At 41.3% G+C, this 26,972-nt stretch overlaps 1 protein-coding gene across 3 annotated transcripts in view; it reads right to left on the bottom strand.

Moving 5' to 3' along the window:
- Lpp (LIM domain containing preferred translocation partner in lipoma) overlaps positions 1-26,972 on the bottom strand; it is a 615,165-nt gene that overhangs the window by 333,972 nt on the left and 254,221 nt on the right. The gene's annotated exons all lie outside the window — the stretch shown is intronic.

The following is a 26,972-nucleotide window of genomic DNA, read 5'->3' as shown; positions in this document are numbered from 1 at the left end:
CAGGACAGATGAGGGGACACTTGACCACAAGGCAGATGGTGCAGATATCTGAGTACAATACACTCAAGATATAAGAAGGTCCCCAACCTCTTCAGCCAACAAGAACGCATGTGGAAAAAGGTATGTGTCCATTGATGTCTAAGCCAAACATCCAAAGCTGCATGGCATGTTACAAAATATTTTATATGGGTTTAAAACAAATTTAATCAGGAAAAAAAAGACACCAGATTTTTTGTTTTTGCTTTTGTTTTGTTTTTACCATTTTAAAAAGCATTTTTGTTCTCCCTTGGAAAACGCAGTTTTGATGCTCCATTCTGAAGCTTTCTTTACATGGAAGTGGCTGTTCTCGAATCTCAGCTTTTCAACCATTAGCGAGCTAGAGGAAGCAGTCTCCATAGCCAAATTAGTCACTTTTGGATAACATCAAAGTGTCACAACGTGGCTATCTGGGGGGAAAGTCAGTCTAGGAATGGAAAGAGGAGTCCTGTGAAGGATGATGAGTCAAAGGGGCTCTGAAACACCTGGTCTCCACTGCCTTTAAAAGCAAGTGCTACACTCCAAGGGACAGCTATCAGCAGCCAGGTCTAAACCCTGCCACACTCAGCGGCTGAGGACATTGTCCCCAGAGCCATGCAGCCTGGGAGGCTGTCCCTCTGTAGCTGGCAGTGGGTTGATTTTCCTATCTCCCTCCCAGTCAGGCAATCACTCTCTATCAAAACACTTCTCAAGCCTCCCAGTTCATCAGGACCTCCCAGAAGAGGTGCTGTGAAATGCAGACTGCTGGGTTGCACTCCCACAGGTACTGACTTGGTAGCTCTGGGGGAGGAGGAGGACCACAATCTGCATTTCTAAAGAGCCCAGGTAATTCAGGGGGCATCAGCTCTTGGCCCATACTTCAAGTTTCACTGTATTCTGCAAAGTACCCTCTACTCCTGCATAAGAACCCCAAGATTCGAAAGGTTCCAAAACTTCTGCCACTTACTGTATTTCCTACATCTCTGACTCTCTCTTGAGGAACAATTTTCTAAACATCCTTATTATTTTAGAGTTACAACTCAGAAACCTCTAGCAACTCCACCATCCACTGGCTGCACACCGGAATCTCCGAGAAAGCCACCTAAAACTACATGTGTCTCAACTATCTCATGGATTTGGTTCAGGGAGAACCCTCAGGACTGGACAGAATGTATGGCACCAGTGTTTCTTTAAAACTCAGGGGACTCAACTTGCAGCTAGAACTGAGAGAGTATGGTGTGGTTGGACACCTCGTAAAAAATATCCACTGACTGTTTAGGAAAATGAATCATCACAAAATCCTCTTCTACCTTACACGAGAATGGATAAGGTTTTACAGGATGAAGCCATGACTAGGTCATTCCCTTTGTAAGTTTAGATTCTAGTGTTCTCTCTGGGCCTGTCTTCCAACCTCTTTAAAGCAATATTCTGAGCACCTTCTGATCCAACCCAAATTATCAGACCATCAGACACTATCAAAGCTGGCAGAGTTCTTGGCATCCTTATCATAAAGGGTGAATGAAAGGCACACAAACAGACCAAAATGTCACATAAAATTAACTTAAAAAATAAAGGTTCAGCCCTCTGTCTCTGAGGTCGTACATACATTCTCCCTTACCCCATCTCTTTAAAAAAAAACCTGAAATAAAGAGGTACAAAGGCTGGTGGTAACCCTGGAAGGATTAAAGGGATAGAAAAACTGATTTTTTAAAAAGAGAAATAATGTAAAAACAACAAAGATCCTAATCCTAAGCAAGATCATGTAGGTTTTTAAAATCCAGCTGCTAACCTTTCAACCATCAATTACTAACTCCAACAAAGACTTCAGTTCTGCAAGCCCAACCATCAAAGGTTGGTCACTACATTCTACACTGAGACTCACATTTTAGAATTATATATAACAACTAGTAAAAGTCATGCTAATATGGCAAGAGGGTGGGGCATTGGAAAGGGGAACGCACTGGAGGGGGAATGCACTGGAGGGGGGTGCACTGAAGGGGGGATGCACTGGAGGGGGGATGCTCTAAAGAGGGGATGCACTGGGGGGGATGCACTGAAGGGGGAATGCACTGGAAGGGGGTGCACTGGAGCGGGGATGCACTGGGGGGATGCACTGGAGGGGGACAATGCTCTAGAGAGGTGATGCACTGGAGGGGGACAATGCTCTAGAGAGGGGATGCACTGGAGGGGGGAGATGCACTGAAGGGGGAATGCACTGGAAGGGGAATGCATTGGAGGGGGGATGCACTGGAGGGGGGATGCACTGGAGGGGGGATGCACTGGAGGGGGGATGCACTGGAGGATGGAATGTACTGGTGGGTGGATGCTCTGAAGGGGGGACTGCACTGAGGGGATACACTAGAGGGGGTAATGCACTGGGCAGGGGATGCTCTGGAGGGGGGATGCACTGGACGGGGGTCTGCTCTGGAGGGGGGATGCACTGGACGGGGGATGCTCTGGAGAGGGGATGCACTAGAGGGGGGATGCACTGGAGGGGGGATGCTCAGGAGGGGGGATGCTCTGGAGGGGGGATACACTCGAGGGGGGATGCACTGGAGGGGGCAAATGCATAAGCTACAGTATCTGGCAGAACTTGGACAACTTTTTGAAATCATCCTAGAAATTACGGCAATTCTGATATACAGACGAGCATCCACTAGACAAACATGCTCAATGCTACACACATGCTAAGCCTACAGAATCTGACAGCGAATTCCTTAGAGAGGGAAAATGGTAAGTTGCCTCTAACAAGCTGAACTGTGCAACCAAAGAGCACGGTGGGAGGAAAGTTTTCACTTGTCGATGTCGTCTTCATTTATACTTTTTCCTCTTGCTTCAAGTTGGGAGAAGAGGCACCCAGCTCCTTGTCCTATCCTCTCAAAGGACTCTCAAGTTTGTGTTTCAAGTTTGGCCCCCACCATCCCTGAAGAGACAGAAAGCACCTTTGAGTGCCACAGGGACAGTAGTTCAGCATCCATATGAGGGCAGAGGGAGAGAGATTGTGGGCAGGCACGGGCCTGTGAGCTCAGGTATATGCAGAACCTAGGCCATTACCAAAGGTTTAGCTGAGCAGTGCTTTTCAAACCATCAGAAAGGGCTGTGACATGGCAGGCCAAGAGAAAAACCGAGGATTTGTCTCATTCCAGGAATCACTCTGAGTCTTCTCAACCTGTAGCCTCCTCTGTCCTAACTAAAAATATGAACTTGTACTAGAGATGAGGTTTTTCCACACGCTTTTTCCAGAGTCTGTCTTTTCTCTGACAGGGGTAGGTTGCCAAACTCATGGATCCAGACACTCCTATGAGAATCTCAGTCTTCCTCCTCTCCCTCCCTCTTCTTTGGGACTCTAAGGGTGAGCATGTGCCCTCCTCCCTCAGCCTCCTGTGTAGAACACTGTACTTCATGGGTCTCAGTCCTAGAAAGAAGTACCCATGGGAGATCTTTCTCAGGTCTCTTGTTTCAGACGTATACAGTGTCTGCTTTCTGGGTTGGACTGGTCAGTGGTTGCTAGAGCATCCTTCTCCACTCCAAAGACCAGAACACAGCATAACTTTTGGAGCTCAGCAAGTGTGGGGGCTCCTGAAATGAGGTTTTGTGGCAAGAAGGTAGGAAGGGAAAGTCTGCACATCACCTAAACACACCCACAGACCCACAGAAAGACTGGGCCCCCATATTGCCCTTACTAGCAGTGTCTGGATTCCTGTTCTCTGAGTGTACAAGTCCTCTGAGGACCATCTGGGGAAGTGTTCACTATTAATGGAAATCATGGGCATTTCTGGTTGTCTGTCTTCATCATCACGAAAACAGCAACAATACCTCTCCCAGGGAAACAACCTCCACTGTGAGTAAGAAAATTGTGACATCGACGGCAATGCTGTTAGTGGCCATCTAGGCAACCTTACCTTTGGGCTCTTAGATACACATGAGAAGACATTGGAACTAATTTTTGATTCTTTTTCCATCTCCATTTTCCTCTATTAAACTAAATAAATTACTAATTCTGGTGGTACTGAATTCTCTAACAGTATAGACAATGTTATTTTTAGGAAAATACTAAGGTTAAAATTACTAATGAAAAACATGTCTAAGGTGACAAATTTGCAAATTACCCTGTTTCGCATCTACTTCCACATATGGATGTATCAAAAATTCACATTTGATATGATTACATAAGTTTCTATAACTACCACCCATCAATTACAAACACCATATATGTAAGTGTAAACATACAGATGAAACATACATTTTACAGATGTAAAAATACTCATGAAAGTATTCATGAGCATATAAAGAGCCATGTGTGCTCCTAGCAGGAACAGAAGTAACAGTAGCTAAAACATTCCTTTAAAATACATTGCAAAGGGTGTCAAATCCATAATCATATTTATGGCTTTAATTCAGGGATATCCACACTCAATAACTGATCCTGTGACAAAGTAAAAAAAGAAGCACGCAACAAGGCATGGTCTGAATCTCCATCATGGTGCAATATAGAGAAAACTCATCCATACACCACTGTGTGCAAAGGAACTGCACAAAACTGCACGCTGGAAAGCAGGTGAGCCAACACGCTGATGGTGCTCATCTACTTCTATCATCTATTTATTCACTCTGCCCTCTGTGCACCAGGCATTACTCTAGACCAGTGGTTCTCAACCTTCCTAATACGCTGCAACACTTGAATACAGTTCCTCATGTAGTGGTGAATCCCAACCATAACATTATTTTCTTTGCTACTTCAGAACTGTAATTTTACTATTACTATGAATTGTAACATAAATATCTGGTATACAGGATATCTGATATGCGAACCCTGAGAATGGGTCATTGGACCCCAGCTTGAGAACCACTGTTCTAGACTCTAGAGTTCAAATGGAAAATTTTGCCCCCATAGAATTTACACTGTATCAAGAAAAGAGGGATGATTAAGAAAGAAACAGCTAATATGAGCTGAATGTCAAGTGGCAATGAAAATGCTGAAGAAATATGGCATGGAAGCGGAATTGGTAGGACGGTGGTAGGATGTCGCAGATTTAAAGAACAGAATTGAGAAATGCCTCACCAAAGTGGCATTTGGGCAAAAACTTAAATGGAGTAAGGGAGTGAGTCACGGAATATCTGGGGGCAGGATAGGAAGAACGTGTACATATTACCGAGTGGAGAGAAGAGCAGGTTCCTCAGAGCCTTACAGCATGGCGCTGCTTTTCGACAGGGCTACATGTAAAGAGAGCTTGCCTACAGCTTACGGCATAACAAACGTTGTTCGGTATTCTCCTCCTTTTTACTTAATTCTATACAATAAATAGGAATTGTAACCTTGCGTTTTTTAAAGAGTCAGAGGAAGATACTTTGAAATGAATCGCAGAATCTACTCAAACCCAGAGTTTAATTTTAATGCATCACTATATTTACCCAAGCTAAAATTTAATGTGCTGTCATCTTTCTAAATAACTTAGCTCGAAATGCTCTTTGAGATTCTCAAATTAAAAGCAAGAAGACTTATTATCTTTAAAGAGGATGACGTCTCTCCACTTTTAGATTGGACCGTCTCCCTCCATATTTAGCTAATACTGAATTTCTGGACTTCACTGTCTTCCACAGCCCTCTTGTTTAAATTAAGATAAATTCTCTGTACAGAGGTGAACACCAGCGTGCTATATCTAACTGAGCATACTCTACTTCTCTATCACATAGCAGTTTCAATTTGTTGAAAAAGATTCATTTTCTCAGTTGAAAACATGGAATGGATTTCACATAATATAAGAAGTGAAGGAGAATTTGGCTCTGAAAAATGGACTAGAACCGAATGCACTTTTGAATTCATCAAGTGTCACTTCTCTGACAAAAGCATAGTAATTGCTATCCAAACAATGAACCACATCCATATATTTTGACTTTCAAATATGGGCAATAAAAATAAGCAGAACAATGGGTCGAACTTGATGCATTAGTCTTCTATCAGTTAGTGAAACACCTTCAGCCCCAATACTAAAATGTGAAATTCTCAGCATGAAGAAAACTGAAATAAAAATTTAAAAATCATGGTATGGGAAAAGATCCACTCAACATCAAAAGAGTGGATGGAGGAAGGGATCTTAATTTACAGCTCAGAAAAGAAGCTGCCAAGTGAATGCTAGTATGCTGGAGGGGTCTCCCTAAACTACCCGATACTCCTAGAGACGGGCCATCCCCAGTAGTGCTCATCCAAAGCAAAGGCAGCCATAGAGTCTTGGGGGGGGGGGTTGTTTTCTCAACACAATGCATTGGGTAACTGAACCCATTTTACCTCTGTTGATCCTGACTGTGGATGAGCATTCTCATCACCAGTGTACTGAGAAGCCCCACAGTACAAATTCGGCTCCAAGTTGAACTGCCTGTCTATTAGTTTTCCCTACCAGACTAGGAAGGAGATGGCTGAAGGTCTGCTTCCTGTTCTATGAAGAATTTATCATCAGATTACTACTATTAACAAGTATGTGCTGCCTATGCTGCATGTAGAGATTAGTAACTATATTTTACATATAAACCCAAATGAACTGTGAGTGAACACACTTATTTCTGCTAGTCACGTTTTGTCCTTTCCAATTATTGATGTAAGATACGGCAAAACTACCAATCAGACTATCAGCGGATGCAAGGTCTTCTGCAGCCCTGGCAGCCCGGGCAGCCGAGGCAGGGAATGGTGCCAGTCTCAAAGGACCTCTCAAGCTTTGTTTTGCTGCTGCTGTTGCTGTTGATGTACTTCTTCCAGGTTGTTTACAACTTAAATTACCGAGCGTCTGTCTGCCAAGTGTAATGACTAAGTCCTGAACCCGAAATTAACATCTGCTCTAGGGGTATTTCAACATCCAGACAGGTTGCAACTATCTTCATGGCACTGGATTTTTCTTCACTTATCAAAGATCTGAGAATAGACATTCACAAAATCTCTATCAGTAGGCATCCAGAAAGTCCTACAAATCCCCAAGGCATTTCTGGGATTAAGAGTCTCATCCCCTAAGGCAGAGATGGCAGTGGAACAGGAAGTAGGGAATGGAGGTGAGACAGAATTCCCAAACACCTGAGCTAGGGATGTAGAAACAATCTGACCTTTACATTTTATTATTTATTTTTTATTTTAAATTTTACTGTACAAAGGGTAGCCAATAAAAACCATAACCATACATCAAGATTTACCAGACCCAGACTATAGAGTTCAATGAAGTTCTATGCACTTTGAGTTGGCATGCAAAGTGGAAGCTGTGTAGCTTCACACTAGAGCTTACACTTTCACTAACTGAGTATATGTTATACACTTATCCACCACCGAAAATGAAAACTCCGTGACAGAGTTAGAACTAGGAAAGCAGCTTTATGCCCACTTTGGAACCACTCCCGATATTTGCCCACCTTCAGTTGTTCCTTGTCCTCTGATATTTAGCTTCTCCTTTCTATTTACCCCCTGCACCCCCCTGCACCTTTGTTTACATGCTGTGCTAGTTGGGGTTTTTGCCAGCTTGACATGAGCCAGAGTAAGCTGGGAAAAGGGAACGTCAATTGAACAAAATGTGTCCATGGGATTTGCCTATAGGTATGTATGCAGAAGAATTTCTTAATTCATGATTGATTTGAGGCAGGGGGTGAGCCCACTGTGGGTGATGCTGTCCCTGGGCAGGTTGTCATGGGGTATATAAGAAAGCAACCTCAGAGAACGAGGAGGAAGGAGACCGTAAGTAGCATTCCTCTATGGCCCCTGCGTCAGTTCCACCTACAGGTTCCGTCCTTGCTTGAGTTCTTGCCCTGACTGCCTTCAGTGATGGACTTTAATGGAGAGGTACAAGATGAAATCAACTCTTTCTTTCCCAAGGTGCTTTTGATCATGATGTTTTATCAAAGCAATAGAAACCTAACTAATACATTTATACATATACTATTGGTTTGATTCTAAGAACAAGAGTACATTAATGAAGAAATAAGCATTGGAATCTCACATATATTGTCATCTACCACATGAATCAGAAGGAACCACTCTAGAATTCTTAAACCAGAATCTTTGCATTAGCATCCTGGGAGATTTTGATGTGTATTCCTAGTTAAGCATCATTGATAACCATGAACAACTGTCGGAGGTTACAAACAGGAAAGAAATGCTAAATGAAACACAATTCTCAATAGAATTGAGACTAAAAAAACACATATTAGGATGGCAACTGATGAAGTCCGAATAAGTTCTACGTGTTATTAAGTTCTATATGTTCATTACTTGCTTTGGGTAGATTTACTCTAATCACACAAGGTGCCAATATTTGAGTAAACTAAGTAACTACGAGTCTTTGACGTGAGTTTTTTAATGTTTCTGTAAAGTCGCAATTGTTTCAGAATAACAAGCTAAAACTCACTTCTAAATTATAAAGAAAAATAAGTTATAGAACTAACCCAATCATTTGATGCTACAGATGGAGGATTTCTGTGCCAGTTTGATGAATAGCCAAAGAGTATAGAATATATACTCTGACCCAAACTCTCCTTATCTCAAAGCTGATTTTTAAAATGGTCCATGGTGGATTTGGGTTGAGGAACTGAAATTTCTAGGGGAAATATAATGAACCAACCATTCTTACAACTCCCAAAGGCTGAAGAAGACCATTGGAGGGGATAACCAGTAGATGCTAAGGAACATGGGAAAGATCTTCAACAAAATGCAGCCTGAATGCAGCATTGATAGGCTGATAAGCCACACCCCACAACCTCAAGCACAGAAATCCCACAAAGCTCCATTTCTCCACGCTGGTGGTCGTTCCTCTCCCTCAGGAAAATCCAGACATGAATGGCTACAGTGGCAGGAGCCTTCTGCGGCTTCTCCAGTCTTCATCCCTCATGCACTTCAAGTTCTTCTTGCTGAGAAATTCTTGTTACTATTTATATAAAATGATGCCAACCATTACTCACTCGTCTTCAACCCTGCCATTTATTTCATCAAGCCTGAAGCTTAGCAAATGCATAAATGCTATAAAAATAATCAAATAGAGACACTCATTTCATTTCAAGGTGGTTGTTTTTTGGCATGCATTTCCCCCCACAGGAATACTGGAGCTGACAGGTACTTGCTCTAAAAATTTACTTCACCACCTGCTAGCTGAAATATTGCTTCCATGGATTTATATTGTATTAAAAGGTCACTGGCTGTTTAAGTCTTAAACAGTTTTAATCATTCTAAAAGTCTCTTAACAGTAAGAAAAGGAAGCTCAGAACAAACAGCAGCAGGGACTCTAATTAAAAGGGCCAATTCATCTAATTTTATTTGGGGTTAATTATTCAGGATTCACTCTTTGATGTGTAAGGAATAGCAATTAGTAATTTTAGTGATTTGAGAATCATTGGAGGTGTAATCAGTTAAAATGAGTGAGTGTTTACAACACAAGATGGTGAATTAGTCTCTCTCAGCTGGAGAACAGGAACATTAGACTCTGCGAGATGAAGGCAAAGCCTTTCCAACCCTAGTAAGAACAGTCACTTCAAAAATCAAACACATGGCAGCAACCATCTAGCACCATTTCTCTGAGCCACACTAAGCTGCAGAAGGTTCCCGAAACTGCCTTTAACCAGGTCACTTTTGGACACTCTCCCCAACCATTTTCCTCTGACTGCCGCGTTGCCACCATGGTAACCATAAATGTGCACCATAAAAAAGAAACTCTAAATGTGTAAGCCATTTACAAGCAACACAGACTGGTTGTTCTCTTGGAGCTCATTGATCCTATTCCATATTTCTAATCACTGAATCAGCTGAGCATCACCGACTAAATTTATACCCAGTACTCAAAACCTGACTTAGATATGCTAGCCACAGACCTGCTGACCTCATTGTCTGTCCGCTATTTTTCTGTTTCTTTCATTACAATCTTTCCTGACCACAGACCAAAAATGCCTAATTTTTTTTGTTCCAGCCATCTGCTCTGAATACAAGAAAGCCACGTTAAATTGCACTCAATATTCTTAATTTATTCGCTATTCTTCATCTCTACTGCCACACAAACATTATACTTAATGCATAGTTACCTCATATATAGACTAAAGAAATGGTCTGAATGTTTTCCATTCTTCCCAAGCCAGTACTTTCCAAAGCACCACCTACACATGACCAAATCAAAGTCTCCCAATGATGTCCTTAAGCATAACCAAAACAGTCCTAAAACAGTGGGGCTAAGAGGGAAGACTTGACTTCCAGATTTCACAACTTTGCACAAAACTATAGGAATAAAATCAAGGTGGTTCGGGCAAAAGCAAAAATATATCCTCCAATGGATAGAATGGACAGTGCAAACACAAGCCCTCAGACTTGTGGCTGATAGATCCTATGGCAACCTGGCTAGAGTCTGGGGAAAGACTAGAAGCATGTGAAAGGCCTTGTTTGGGGTTCCCCAAGGTTTGACAAAATCACATTCTGGATAGAAGGAATCCTGTAGCTAGATGAACCATCTGTAAGAATACAGAGGAAACTGACAAGTTATGGTCCCCCCACCCTAACTACACTGACCAGTTAGCATCTTTTAGATGTGAGCAGTTTCTCTGGAAGTCGTAAGTTCCACGCAAATTTCTTTTGGTTGATCCATGTTAGTGTAAAGTCATAGGTACATGATAACCTTACATGTGTATATAAATAGTACTACTAGTATAGAGTGCCTGGAATCAAAACTTACTACCAAGCTGCGGAAACTCGACAGCAGGGGTACCAGCAGGAAGCTAATACATAGACAGAGGGAATGGAAGAGGGAGCCCAGCAGTTACTCTGTATGTGTATAGCCCACTGATTCTTGTCACAAGTACTACTACTAAAGCTGTCTTCTTCTTAGCTGTACTTTGGTGACCCTTACCTATCAGCTTTCCCTCTCACCAGGACCCTTCCAATTCTCTAGTGACCCCATCTCACAGTCTTCTTCTAGGAGACTGATTTATTTTAGTTGTTACAAATGACTAAGAATATGGATTTGCCTTCTTGTATCTCTTTGCAGAGCATAACTTCTAATCATATTGCTGCAAGAGATGGGGTTTCATTTTTTATAGAACTATTCATGCATTCTGTATCCCTCCCCCCATTCATCCACTGACAGATTCCTGGTTGAGTCTGGTCGGATATTGTTGAATATGCTAGAATAAGCATATGAGTATAGCTATCTGCTTGACCTAACGATTTCATTACCTTTGGTTATATCATCACTAATGAGATCTCTGGGTCACATTTTAGTTTAAGGAAATCACAACATGGTCTTGCTCAGTGGGTGTATGAATTTGCACTCCCAACAACACTATGCAAAAGTTACGCTTTGCCACATCCTCACCACCATCCATTACTGCTCATCTGTAATAGACATTTTAATAGGTCACATGATTGCTCATTGTTTTGATTTTTTTATTTCCCTAGTGATAAGTGATGTTGAAAATTATTCTGTATATTTGTTGACCATTTACTCATCTTGTTTTGAGAAATATTTAGTCATTTTCTATGTTTGTAGTGGGTTATTCCTATCTTTCCCTTGAGTGGTATGTTCTAGATATAAATCTCTTCCCAGATAAATAGCTGTAATGTTTTGTTTTGTTTTTTTTTCTCTTCTCATTCTTCTGGGTGTCTAGCTCTTTACTTCATTGACTGTTCTTTGTTGTGCAGCCTTTGATTTTGAGATTATCTCATCTTTTCAGCCTCATTTTTGTTGCCTCTGCCTTCAGGGTTTTATTAAGAATAAAAAAAAAAAAACTTTGCTTAGACTAATGTGTTGAGTTGTTTCTCATATGTTTTCTCTAGTAGTTTCCAGTTTTAAATTACATATTTAGGTCCCTGACATGCTTTCCTCAGCACCATTTACTGAAGACCATGTCTTTCCTCCAATAGATGGTCTTCGTGTCTTTCCTCCAATAGATGGTCTTCTTGATTGTGACAAGAATCAGTGGGCTATACACATACAGAGTAACTGCCGGGCTCCCTCTTCCATTCCCTCTGTCTATGTATTAGCTTCCTGCTGGTACCCCTGCTGTCGAGTTTCCGCAGCTTGGTAGTAAGTTTTGATTCCAGGCACTCTATGTCTCCTACTCTGATTATCATTTAGGGGTGTTTTGGCTAACTTGGGTATTTGTTGTTAACATAAATTTTAGTATTTTCTTCTGTTCTACTTTTGAAGATTGTCATTTGTATTTTGATGGGAATTATACTGAATCTGAAGACCACTGAGTTGCCACAGTCATTGACAATATTAATTTTCCAATCTATAAATCGACAATACTCCCATTTTGTGAGTCCTTATGAGTTTATGTTCATTAATGTCTTATGACTTTCATTGTACAGATCATACATTTTCTTGCCTAAATATTTTCCTAGTTGCTTTTAAATTTTGTAGCAATATTGCGTAGGATGACTTCTTCCTTTACTCAGCCCACTGCCACTCTGGTGATCTTTTTGTTTCCAGGCCCCAAGGACTTGCTCATTCATACCTTTCTAGTAGGAAAACCTAATCAACCATTTTTTGTTTCATTTTTTAGTTGTTTGTTTCATGTAGAAGCCCAAGTTTTTCGTGAACATGCAGACCACCTGCAATCCTAGACAGACATCCTTAGCTACCCCACAGACTTTCTCCACCTACAACTCTCTATAACACATCTACATCATGTAACATGGGCACTGTATGAGAAATAATGAGGCATTTACCCCACTGCACTGTGTCATCTTTGACAACAGCTCACATATAAGCTTCATATTCTATTGCAAAGCACCTCTACTAATGGCTTATACAACTGAGATCAAAAAGAGTTGAAAACTGTTTGCTGAGTGTGGACATGCATTTTTTTTTTCAAGTCGAATCTCAGTGACCTAAGTTAGTCCTTAGCGAAACAACTTGAAAGAAGTGCATGGCTACTGGCCTAAAAATCAATGGGAATGTGGGGGTGGGGTGGGACACAGAGACAAGACAAGAAGGGGGCAAAGGGTAAGGTGTGTAAGAGAATGCTGGTGCTTGACTCTATGAAAAGCCTCATCTGAGAATTCAGAACTGCCACAGAAGAGTATGCAGTCATGGGCTTTTCCTGAGATCACGACACACCCATGCTTTCCCCATATAAGACTTTCCAAACCAACCTGACCTAGCTTCCTCGTTTGTTGTTTTCTTATTAGAATGCAACTCAATATTCTATCCAGAAGGAGAAGGTGGTGCTGTGGGATGTTCTGTATGTCAAATGTGTTGCTGATTGGTCAATAAATAAAACACTGATTGGTCATTGGCTAGGCAGAAGTGTAGGTGGGAGAAGGAGGAGAATAAAGCTGGGAAGTGGAAGGCTGAGTCAGAGAGACACTGTCAGCCGCCATGATGAGAAACAGCATGTGAAGATGCCGGTAAGCCACGAGCCATCTGGCAAGGTATAGATTAATGGAAATGGATTAATTTAAGCTGTAAGGACAGTTAGCAAGAAGCTTGCCACGGCCATACAGTTTGTAATCAATATAAGTCTCTGTGTTTACTTGGTCGGATTTGAGCGGCTGTGGGACTGGCGGGTGACAGAGATTTGTCCTGACTATGGTCCAGGCAGGAAAACTCTAGCTACAAGGTGGGGATGAGGGAAAGAGAGTGGAAATGTGAAAACTAAACAAAAGATCCAATAGAAGAGATCCTAACACAGCTCTACAAAAGGAGTTCCCTTGTCTCCCCAGGATGTGAGGACTTGGACACAGAACAGAAGCAGCCCTGCAAAGGTATGGTAAGTCATGTGCAAATCACTTACAAGCTGCAGGAACTCGGGCAAATCATGAAATTCAAAGTCTATACTCCTTTGCAAAATGAGAATAGCAGTGCATGCCTTAGATATTACTTAGGGTTGTAGTACTTTTAAAACTTGGGTATACTATATAAATACACATTATTTTTTTACTATGAGAGAATTTTTTATGTAACTTAATGATCAATCCTTTTTTCACAAATATTTAGAAACACAAATATAAAAATGTAATGAAATATGCTAAGCTCAAGATGGATGGCCCTCAGTTTACCATGGTTCCATAGACTCAAGGGCAAAGGTGAAGAGACAGAGAAGAAAAAAAGTGTGAGGAGAGGCAGCTAGACAAAATCCTCGCTGCTCATAGCTTGGTTCTCCTCAGAATGTCCACATCACAAAACTGTTATAGAAAACAGCCAGCCTTGCATTCCCCTGGGCTTGGGTAAGTATGACCAGGCAACTCATTTTTCTTACACAGTTTGTAAGATGTAACAAGGAAACGTGACATACACATAGAACAGCTTTGCCCTCAAAAATCAAATAAACCAGCCAAACCAAAACCCAAACCAAATCTAGTGGCCAATTGGACATCCCCCAATGTCCTTTGTAAACCCTAAACTGCATCTGTCGCCCCATGTTGCTCTATAAAGCATAACCCAACATCTAAACATGGTCAAGTCTTGCATCCAGTAGAAACTTTAAAAAGAAGTCCAAGATCTATTGGACATTTAACATCTAATTATCGAGACAGAATAAAGACTTCAAGAGTTAAGAAATGCCCTGAAGAAGCAAGTTTTGTCCTTAGGGAGTCACTCCTTACATTTCATTCACTTCACCTTCCTCACTCAAACTCTGAGGTCCTGTGATGGGAGACAATTCCAATCAGCAACATCGGATGACGTATTCTGGCACCAAAGTTCAGGCACCTTGCTATTTTAGCAGACTTGTTCCACCAGCCCAAAGACATCATTTAGCTGAGTGAGGAATTCCTTCCTTCCTTTTACTTCATTTGGCCAGCGGCCTCGAAAGGTCTATCATTCTTTAGCACAATGGATTTATTGCACCCCTGTTTTCTTCCAACAGTAGCTGCTGTTCTCCAAGTCTCAAGTTCAGTGAGCTCAGCCTTGGCATTCAAGGGTCTCCCTGTGTCTCCTCCTTAAGAGCATTTGTCCCAGGTCCATTTGCCAAGGACATGGTAGCAGTTCCCTTCCCGGTACTTAAGTCTGCAAATACGACAGGGCTTCTTACAAAAAGATTCACCTTGTCAGTTGAGGCTGTATGTAAGTCCATCTGACACTTCCTCAGCTTAATGAGCACTATGCAACATTATAAACCTACCAAATAATCAGGTTAGAAGGAAATTAGAACAGAATAAGAAAGTTCAACAGCCTAAGGTTCACAAACAATTTCTAAATGGACAAATGCCCACTTTCCGCTTTTACAAATAAAGCTTTATTGGAACACAGCCACAAGCACTCAATTACTTATTATCTATGGTGACTTTCTCATTCCAATGTCAAAACTGAGCAGAGAAAATACCACATACCCCTAAAAGCCTATATACAGTGACTGTTAGGACTTATAGAAAAGCTTGCTGACCTTGATCTTGTTCAGAAACTCATTTTATAGAAAAGAAAATTTATATACACTTATTATCAAAAAGTCAAAAACATTTTCAAAGCACGATATCTAAAGTTGAATCCGACATTCTGTACAAACACTGGGTAAACACTAGTTCTGCATGGTGTCTGTCAGGGAACTTATGTCCCTTTCAGATGGAACTGTGTAGAGGTAACTGTTTTAAGCTATAGTAGAACTTGTGAAATCCCTTTTCCAAAAAGGAGAAGTATGCAAACAAATAATTTCGATGTAATGCTGTCTCCATTTTTTTCTACAGAGAATTACCACACACTTCATAGTTAAAAATAATGTAGGTTTCTGGTCTTATTGTTTTAAGAACAAAAGTCTATCTTGCATACCAGGGTATTAAAATCAAAGTATTGTATCTAGAGAACTGCTTTACTTTATGGAATTTCTGCTGGGAAGCTTTGTCTGTCTCACCATACCCAGCTTCTAGAAGTGGCCCTCATTACTTGGTATATGGCCCTCTTCCTCCATCTTCAAAGCCAGCAAATACCCATTGGACCTTCTCTCACGGTGTATCACTCTAAACACCTCTTCCTTGTTGTACCTCCCTGACTTGGAAGGACACTCCTGTGAATACTGGGCTCACCCAGACTGCTTAGCCACCTGAACTCCCTTTCAATTATGAATTCCTATTTGCCACGCGATGAACCAATTCACAGGTTGCAGTGGTCGGACCTGGCATCCTCCAACCAACCATTTCACCTGCCATAGAGGCCACGAAGGAGGAGGCTGCACAAAGTGTGACAGGCTGGAGAGGAACAATTCCTCAGTGCAGTGTAAGTGTCCTCCAGCTCACAGAACTGCCTAAGAAATCCTTCCTATTTCAGCATATTTTGCTGAATTTCGATATTACTTAAGCATTCTATTTTGCCGTCACACATTGTTCTTCTCTTTGTGCGTCTATAATCTTGCTACCAAATTTAGAAAAAAATCCATGTTAGATGTTAAGCTGAGGAATACATTTCAGGAAGCAAAATGAGGTTTTCAGCTAAGCCAGTTCTTGACTCTACCTGTGGGCTGTGTTTCTTTAGACCACTGCATCAATTTAAAAAGAATAAACTTCAAAAAAAAATTTTTGAGGCTGCCTCAAGAGTATGAATGGTCCATACCAGAGCCAAGGATCAGAGTGTTACTTTGTGGCTTTTAAGCAGAAGATAATGAACGAAAAATGGGCAGAACTGTACCCAGCAAGTACATGAGTGATGAAAAATCACTGTAACTGTATTACCTCTTCAGACACGTACACAACTGATACTGACAGATGCAGAGACGTGACCCTGTGCTAGTGTTATGATACAGCTGGAAATACTAACTGTCTGTTTGGAAAAGCTATAGAGTTTCACAGAAACAGTGGCAATAGCATAGCAATAGAGTGTAACTGCCTTTGTTAAGGTCCTGATGCTTGACAGTGAAAAGGAACTGGAAAGTAGCTGGCCTGAGAGAGTGAAGAGTACCAAATATCTGGAAGGATTTAAAATGGGGCTGGGAGGCTACTCACGAGAATACTGTGATGCAGATTACAGCTCTTTAAGTGCAAGAAACTTGTTTAATAGCTTTTAAAGAGCCTTTCAACACCAATGGTTTATGACTCCATGACTCAAAACACGAAGGCCAATTAACAGCAAAGAGACTCAGACTTGTTTTCAACCCCAGTAGCCAGAAAATAGCCCCTGATGTTATGGCAGGGCAGTTAGCTCAACTGCAAGAAGGCACTCATTGAGCGTTATACATAAAACATAATTCTCTAGGGCAAGATCGGGCAAATGGCAACCAGTAATGCGCACTGCCAATGACCGACTCCAGCATGCCCAAACCTCACAGCCATATTGAAAATGAAGCTTCCAGTAGTTTTCTCCAAAGTGATGTCCTGCCTACCACCAGCAATCATTTTCCACAATCACCTCAATTGTCCGGGGAGAGTAAAGAGGACTTGGGACCTCTGGAAATCCCCCCAGGACTCCCTGAACTGGCTTCATGGAAACAAGCTTAACTGTCATGCTTCGTGGTTACAGAAAGGTTTGGTGGGTAGAAAGGCATGAAGACAGTTGAGTACTGGCTGACCTGGCCAACAGCAAAGGAGCTGGAGGTAATGCAACAATACACCTGAAATGAAGGTGTACACATTTCCATCCCGCAAAATACCAAATTACCAAGATGGAAAATTCCCACCGTGAGCAACTAGACTTACCCAGAAGAGAAAAACAAGCTAGGCAGTCACAGGAGCCATATCCTCCTCCTAAGAAAACACACACATTCCCACGCAGAACTCCTTCCTTCTGAATAGAGCTAAAGGTACAGGAAATAGTTTGATAGAGACATTATATTACCTAGACAAACCTGAACTGGATTATCTGTTTGCTTATTAGATTATGGCTTTAGGTTCATTGTTCCGTACTAAGAGCTCTTGACATGAGCCTACACACACATTCTTGGGAACGAAGGCTTTTGTGGTTGTGTTTTATGGTGCTTAGGCTCTTGAAAAGACTTGTGAAAGCAGTCACGCCAGAGGATTAAATCCAGTCTCTGGGGCCACCTCATTAGGAGGGTCCAGTTTATTTCACACAGCCTTAAATAGGACATGTGATCTTTTTGCACCCAATATCAACTTATTCCCTGTGGAATTTCTCATAGTAACTCCCCACCCACTGATCTTAGTCACAACCCAGACACCAGATCCTAGGTGCCAACGAATGGGAATCAAAGCCAAATGCTCTGGAAATAAAATTCCACTAAGTTTCACTTCTTGTCTGTCCTGAAAAGGGGAAATACTCCCCGGCATTTCTGTCAAAACTTCAGGCAAAGATGTTCTTATAAAAATAAATACCAAAGCATATCAACCACACCTTCTGACTCCATGTAATAACAAACAAACAAAAAAAAATCATGGCATTCAATTACATTCTACTTTGTTGACCTTTTTATTTTAATAGTAAAGTTTTTGGTTTTCAGCCTCAGGTTGGGGTTGAACTAGAAGACAGTATAGAATTCGAAGGTTCTGATCACGTGTCCTAACTTTGAAGAGTTTAGAGCAGTTTAACCCAAGCCAGCAGGAGTATGAACACGAGAAGAATACATTTCTAGAAACAGCTCTCCTAACAATGAACTCAAACACCTGTGCCCTTTGTTTCCTGATACTTTAGGTATTGAGCTGTGGGGCACTCTAATCCTCTCAGCTATAAAACAGATCTAAGTGCTGATCTTTCTGTGTGTCAGTGACACACTGGTACCACAGATTTTTTTTTTCATTTGTGTCTGTGATCAGTGAAACTGAAGCATCTCAATGTTTTATTGATTATCAATAAAGCAAACATTGGCTGAACTAAACTTAGAGAAAGCAGGAAGACACAGCTCACCACTACTAATCCCCTTCCCCTAAGCTGCCCTTTATGAAGTCATTTCTACCAACACTGGACAATACAACCTTTTGAAACACTGGAATGTTCTACACAGCCCAGGCATTTGCTGAGTGAGGTATTCATCACCTGAAACACAAAGAGTGGGTGAAACTAATTCTTAAATTGTTTTTCATCTTAATCAATATAAATTAAGTATAAATTAAAATTCAAAAGCATGTGACTAGTAACTACCATATTGGGAGTCAGGGATTTATCCCTACTACGTACACAGGATGATTCATTCTATTTGCCAAGGGTCACAATTAATGTTAGAAAAGTATGAAATCCAACTTTCTCTTTCTAAATTTCAGTGTCAAATAGAATATAGAAGAAAAGGCCAAGACACGAGCACATTCGTGACTTTCTTTTCATTTCAATAAAGCTGTGCCAACAGGGAAAATCATCAGGCCTTGCTTTCTCTCAAAACCTTAATTCAGATATCTTGTTCAAGGCAAGTGACAGGTGGCAACTAAAACACTGCCATAGTACACAGGGAAACACTGTTTAAATAGCAAGGCTACGAAAAGCCCCAAGTACTGGGCTAGCCCAGTCATGGACGTTTCATGAAGAGATTCTGATAAGCAACTGGCCCAAAGGCTGGACTGGCTTCTCAGGAGAGTTTACTACAGACCAGACAATGAGTGAACGCGCTTCACACACCCCATTCCCGATCAGCAGAGGTGCTGAGCAGCAATGTTTTGACTTTTGCCCAGACAGGGCCATGCAGTACACTGAGTGACCACCAAAGAAGCAAGCACTCAGTACAATGGGGCGAAGCAGAAAGCTGAGTCCTCTTTACTAGTAAAGAAACTGCAGAGAAGGCAGGGAAAATATCAACTAAAAGGGGTGGAGCTACACAGGAATAGCAGGTATGAGAGGAACGAGCACAGTAAACACATAGTGAGCGAGCCAGTGGGAACTAGTGAGTAGACATAAGAGACACAAACAAGTCATTTGAAAATTACTTTCAATCTTCACCCTTCACCAATAGATCAATAAATTAAAAACCCATTGAAGTGAATTTGATTCTACTTGCAAATTACAATGAAATAAAGACATTCCAAACACAAAGGAAACATTAATATTTATGCACATATTATACACAGTATTCATAAATGCTAACAGAATCTCCCCCCCCCCCACACCCCACACTGACTCAAAAAGAATACATATCTGAGGTAAGAGAACAAGGTAGGGACGCAATGGAGCTGGAAAAAAAAAATCCCAAACAAGGCACAAAGTACCTTTGTTATATCACTTCAAGTATGTATTTCACTTTGCCCATCTGAACAATGAGAATGCTGACATTAATAATACTTATTCCAAAGTTGCTTTAAGGAAATATAAAATGCAATGTTTAAAAAGAACCTGCACAGAGCCAACTATACATACCAAGTATGTAACTGTTTTATGAATATTGAAAAGTTGCCTTATTAGTAATTCAAGAAAAAGCATCCTCATAAAATTAGCAGATTACGATTACTATGAGCATATGGTTAGAAAAGCTTATTATGTACTACTAATAGAATTATAAATTGTTGACTTGGGTATAAGAACTTAGGAAAATGAATCCAATTACCTTAAAATGTATCATATTACTTGATAATTCCACATATGAAAATCCATTGGAAATACTGGGTGGAAAAGAATAAGTATAGTAGATGGAAAGAGAGGGCTATGGACCCAAAGACTTTGATAACAAGAAACCAAAAACAACCTAAATTTACAAGTCAAAACACTGATCACACAGGTTTTCAAATTCTGCCCACAACACTTTCATGTCATGTATTAGACTAAACATATAGAAAGCTACTGACAGTGAAGAGCATAGCTATTTAAACCTGACACACACAAACAAATGTAAATGATGCATAAAAAAGGCTTCCGAATGCTATATGGTTCTTTTTAATTAAAGTATGAAACAGGTAAAACTAACACAAACTGTAATAAACCCCAACCATAGCTTATTTGTGGGAAGCAAACCAGTCCGAGGAACTGGCAAATTTCTGGATTTGCTCAATTTGGAGAAACAATCACCGACCTGTACATTATGATATATGAATTATTCTATATGTAAGATTATCACGTTTAAAGGTATCATAACAATTGGTTCATTATTCTATAAACAGAGTATATCTTATATTTACTGTTAATTCTATTTGAGAGGATAATGGTTGAACTACTTAAGGCACAAGCTGATCTTGGCACATGTTGGCACTGTCACGAGTCACTAGCCTGAGGCCCCAGTATCATCCTCTGAGAAGTGGCTGAGCCTCACAGGGAGCTGACACCATCTCTGGGTCATGTTGCTACAACTCTTTCCATATAGAAGGAAGATGTGCCTCTGAAATCCCATGTTCCCATTTACTTCATCATCTAGTGTCCTCCGAATGCTTCTCTGGTGCACGGTCCTTGTTTTCTGGCCACCTCAGCACACCTTGCATCAGGTCCTTATGAGAACAAATCCTCTCTATCTTTGGAGGTCTCAGGTGCCTCTAGTCTTACAATGGGGTAGTCACAACTGAATTCCACAACTCCTCGTGGAGTTTCAGCAGGAAAGGGGACTCTTACACAAATGGACATTTCTTACTCCAGATTGCTGCTACCTGACATCAAGTTCATCCACCAAAGAGGATCTACTACTGGAACAGTTTCAGACATCACTAACTGGCTCTTTGTGATCCTAATCTACGTTCCTTGTTTTCAACTTTACAAATGTTCTTTCAAATGAGAAGTTCAGATGTGAACAATTAAACCTGAAATTGTACCATGCTTGCTAAGTCACAAATGAAGGCGCAGAATGGAAGTCTTAAGAATAAAATCAATGTTAATCATGTGGGCAGAAGACTATGTTCTAACAACAGGAACTGAACAAGGAACAAGTCACGTTGTTTGCAGGGAACAGAGTCTGGCTTGCAAGTTCACACTCCCCAAAGAAGGTGTTCTGTGTCCAGGTCAATCAGCCACCATCTTGAGGAGCTAACGATGTAGACCAGTAGTAGAGTTCCTGCCTAGTAATCACCATGCCCAGGGTTTGATCCTCAGAGTTTGCAAAATAGGTTAAGTCTTCAAAGCCAAAAACAAAGAGGAAATGCAAGAAATGTTTGATCTTTGGCATAGGATGGAGGAAGGTGAACACGAAGCAGAGATGATGCTCTCAAGGACGTATGGCTAATCTGTAAGAAGATCCAAGCTCCGCCAAATCTAAGACCTTCACAATCTATGTTTATACATCTTAAAAAGACAAAAAATAGAGACAGAAAGACAGACGTACATCAAAGGGTGATGTTGTATGGATGAACAGAAATAGCATGTGTGTTACCTAACGGGGCAATTGCTTAGATTTTTCTATCATGGGGCATGCAAAACTAAAGCCAGCTTTATACATGCCGACTAATTCTCTCCGTGTGCAGGAAATGATGGCATCAAACTGCTACAGTGAAACTGACAGCCATGGGTTCAGCAATAGCTCCTTGAATGCAGACCGGCCAACTGCAAGCAAAGGAGAAGCAACCAGGAGGGAGAACATGAGACACTGCCAGTTAATACAGACCATGGACAGACATGTAACTAGGGACTTCTCTTTAACTCAAAACGAGAGCTCTGCCACAGGACGCCAATGCATTTGACACAAGGCACCAAGCATGTCCAGATTATGATTCTATTAGTAACAATGGGGTACTAAGGTCTCGATCCCGGCTTAACGTGAAATGCCATCTCCTCTCTAGTGTCCCATTAGATAGATAAGTGCTTATGAGAAAGTTTTTTGAGATTTCTCCTTTTCACAGTGCCATCTTTTAATGGGACATGTCCCCACCAAATCCGTTTTGAACGCTGGGCCCCCGTTTATAGAGGAATTTTGGAAGCCATGGAGCAGTGAGGAACTGGGGCCTGAATGGAAGATCTCTCTGGTTATGCTCTCTCTCTGCTTCATGGCCAGCAATGGGTAAGGCCTTCAGCACTTGCTGCACAGCCCAGGACTGAGCCACATCAACATGCCTTCCTCATGGAATGGACTGCAAGCCCCCAACCCCCGCCCCTGGGAAAGCATGGGTCAAGGTCATGACCGTGTTTGGCCACAGTGACGCAGAAGGAACGAAAATCCATAGCTGCTTTTTGAAGAATTAAAAGGCACCTGAGAGGACTATTTTAGAAAAGCACACTTCTACCAAGGCCTGGGAAAGGTCAGTGCTGAGTAGGAAAAACACTGAGCAGGGAGAGTTGGACCCATACACTCTTCTCCCTCCCCTAGGTGGATCCTTCTGAGGATCCTTCCCTCAATGCGGGAAGCTTCTGTGGAGTCGTAGTGTAAAAACAAGCAATCAGGGCTGTGCAGTCTGTCTGCGTGCTCGGGCTATGTGAGGTGTCCCACCCCCTTACTTTGGCTTCCTTGGGTCTCTTCATTCCAAGTAGATAAACATTTGCCTCCATCTCCATTTTCTAAATAATCTGGTCAAAAGCAAACACCTCCTGGGCTTACCACACACAGACTCATTCCCCAGACTTAGGAAATTGGAGAAATTACTAGAATGAAGTGTTAGCCATATACAACTGTGCTTCTTTCCATATCTTACCTTGTATAATTAAGGTCAGAACTCAACTATCCATACAAAAGGACCACTAACGTTAATACAGTGTATTTGACTAAACATTTTACCTCTCTAGAACAGCTATAATAAACACAGACCAGTATGTCACTTTAACCAACCAAAGAAGCCACTCGGAATTAAAATTTTTACTCCATGACATACCCACACCATTACCCCAAGCCAAAAGCCACAAGATCAATAAACGCCCTGCAAAAATGGTGAGCTGACACATTATTTATGGTTGAGAGAGGTGCTTTGGACACTCGTAGTAGGGGTTCCATTTGGCACTAGTGACTGTATGGTATGATACCTGAGACTGTCTCTGAAATAATCAGGAGTCCACACAAGAAGAAGTGAGAAGGAAAGAACACTGTGGAGAGGAGACGGACTGCACAAAAGGAAAGGAATGGGAATACAGAGAAGAAAAGGAGCCGGTCACTGCTGAAGGTGATGGCATTCGCAGAGAGATACATTAAAATAATTGTTAACGTCAAATACTTGGGAATTTTCATGACAATTTTTTTTAAAAACAGAAAAGTATACATATTTTGAAAGTCATGAAACAAATCCCATTATCCTAAGATGAAGAAACACAGGATGAACACATTCTTAGTTAGAATGGCTCAGGCCTTACCTTGTCTCATGAGATGAAGTATATAGATCTCATAGCTCAAGCCAGCCTCAGGCAAAGCCCCATCTTTGAAGGAGGTTGAAGGGTTTTAATCTGTACTGAATCTGTTATATGCATGTGGTGTTTCGTCCATATCCAAGACCCCTTTCAATTTTCTCTTCAGAAGCTTAAAGAGGTGTCTACTGGAAAACTAATAGCTTCCTTGTGGCACATGCTGACTTGAAACTGTTTACACTAGCAGTCTAGCTTGTGAATGCCCGAGGTAACTGTGCAAGTAAAATATTTGTATTTGCCTAAGGAAATGAACTAAAAATACAGCCTCTGCTGTTCCATACACAGCTCAGGGATTCATACCAGTGTGCTGCACATGACCACCATTAAGGTGCCATCATTACTCGTATAACATGAATCCTTTGGTCCAAACAGATAAGGGGGGACTACCCAGAATTAAATTCATACAAGGCATCAGGAGGAGTCCGAGTTTTGAAGAACTAATGACAAACAATGATTGCTAGCATGGCAGTGTTTCATGGTTAACCAATCAGAGTGAAGGGCAGGTCTGTCACTCTTGGTAGAGAAGCATTACCTAGGCAATGTCTAGTAATATTAATGACTTATCAGTTTAAAAAACAAGATAGGATCACATTTAGACTGGCACCCAAATGTCCCTACAAGACAGTAAGATGGGTTTTGTTTGCTTGTTTTAGAAAATACTTTAGCTTACTTTATAAGGAGATGGAATGTGTGAAAAAGGGGAAGTCACAGAACAGAGAAGATCTCTAGCTACAGGAACTCTATGCTATAGTCATGAAACATTTGCCAGTCTCCATGGACAATACTGACCGAGCTCACTGTTTCAACCTCAATACATACTGGGGAATTCTGCTTAACCTTTTAGGACCATATCTAAGATGATCCCACCACTTTGAGACTATTACTCATGCACTCTTAGGCATCCCCAGAGAAAATCAAATTCCTCTTCCTAATGTACAGTTTCAGCTTGGTATTATTATGCACATGATGTGTGGGCATACATGTGCAACGGCACACATGGAGAGGATAGGACAGAGGGCAACTCTGCAGATCAGCTCCCTCCATCCACCTTTACAGGGGTTCTGAGGATTGAACTCAGGTTGCCAGGCTTCGGAGGCAAATGACTTTACACTCAGAGTCACCTCAACTGGCCCTATAATGGTTTGCAAAGATTCTTGTCTGGCTATAAAACTCTGCAACTGTTAAATTCCCTTTTGCCATAGGCACCAACCTGCAGTCCCAGAGTTTCTGAAGAGTTCATGCAACTACCAAAGTAACCCAATCTCCTACAAGGACTATCTTCTCTTGCTCATTTCTAAACAAATAACTCAGAAAGTGAATGACTGTTATATCCATCTGGTGGCAAAAACTTTAATGCCTCTGCCTTGGAAGCAGCTGCATGGATGACAGTCACCCATACTCAATGGAAACAAGAGTAGTTTCGTAAAAATAATTCACCTAGACACTTTAGCTTCTATGTCCCATGAACATTCAAACACCCCTCTTCAGAGATAGGGGCAATCAACATGGGTGGTGCTCCATTCTCCCTCCTTGTCAGTGCCCGTTATATTGTTCGTATTAATATTCCCCCCAAATTACTAATAATGGTTTTAGGATGCCATCAGGATCTACACTAAATAATTTATCTTTATAAACTCAACAACAACAACAAAAGCCGTCTGCACTGACAATGTAACACCTCACTTACCAATACGACTGTCTTCTACTCTACAAGTGCAGATCTTGCAAAGACGGACATGAAAACAGGCAGTGACTATTTCTAGCATCTTACTTGTAAAAAGAATGCTTCTCCAATTGTCCTTGTCTAAGAAAAGTTATTTCGTTAGTAGCTTAACATGAATATCACCTATGACATACTTGAGCTAAGCAGTTAGATAGTTCTTATATAGAGTATGAAAAAGCAAAAATGATTTCAAGTAATACACATAAATGATTCTAGCTGTGAACAGGAAAGGATTATTGATTAGTTTATCTCAAATTGTAAATTTCAAAAGTCCAAAAAAGAACACTAAATATTAAAGTGATAACACATGTACTGAAGAGATGTATTGGGATTCTGTTGGACTAACTGTCACTATGTGCTAAGAGCCCTTCACCCTTCTGAAAGGGAAGGGGTAATAAAGAAATCTTCGCAGAAGACCCTCAGGTGGGGCAAAGCTGCAGGCAGTCACCATCAAGTTGTGTGGTTAGTAGTTGGGACTGGGAAGCAGAGTAGCCAAGGTCAACCCATTTACTGCCTTTCTTTTTCATACCTGTCACTTTAGGAAGGAGAGATGGTTCTATCTCCCCTTAATAACAACCAATTTACACAATGAATTCCCAAAGACCTCTTGAGCATCTTGGCTGGCAATACCAAGGAATCAGACAATAGCCCGTCACATAGCAAGTGAAGATTTTCAGAGAAAGGAAGAAATGGAGGTGGTAAAGATCGGTCAGCCAGACAACTAGCGCAGAGCTCAAAGGCTATCTTTTTGGTTTTAGTAATTTACACTCATTTGTGCAGTGTGTACATGTTCGTGTGTGTGTGTGTGTGTGTGTGTGTGTGTGTGTGTGTGTGTGTGTGTGTATACACTGCACAGTGCAAATGCGTGGGTCAGAAGACAGTCTCTTGGAGCTGGCCCTCTCCTTCCACCATATGGTTTCAGGGGACCAAACTTAGATCGTAAGTCTCGGCAAAAAGCACCCTTACCCACTGAGTCATCTCCTAGAGCCCTCAAATGCTATCTTTCAAAAGCAACTATATAGAATCCAAGTAAATGACTGAACACTACAAGGCAAACACAGAACTATACACGGAACAGAAAGTGATATTTGCTGATAACAGTTAATAAATACCTATCAAAAATACATCGCCTCTTATTGTTTAATACTTAAAAAAATCATACACCCAGTCTTCCTGGACCCCTT

This window comes from Peromyscus californicus, unplaced genomic scaffold (genome assembly GCF_007827085.1).
Source record: "Peromyscus californicus insignis strain IS unplaced genomic scaffold, ASM782708v3 Scaffold_25__1_contigs__length_3188244, whole genome shotgun sequence".
In the NCBI taxonomy this organism is placed as follows: domain Eukaryota; kingdom Metazoa; phylum Chordata; class Mammalia; order Rodentia; family Cricetidae; genus Peromyscus; species Peromyscus californicus.
Note: the sequence above shows the minus strand (reverse complement) of the source record. Positions and strands in the feature narration are given on the sequence as shown.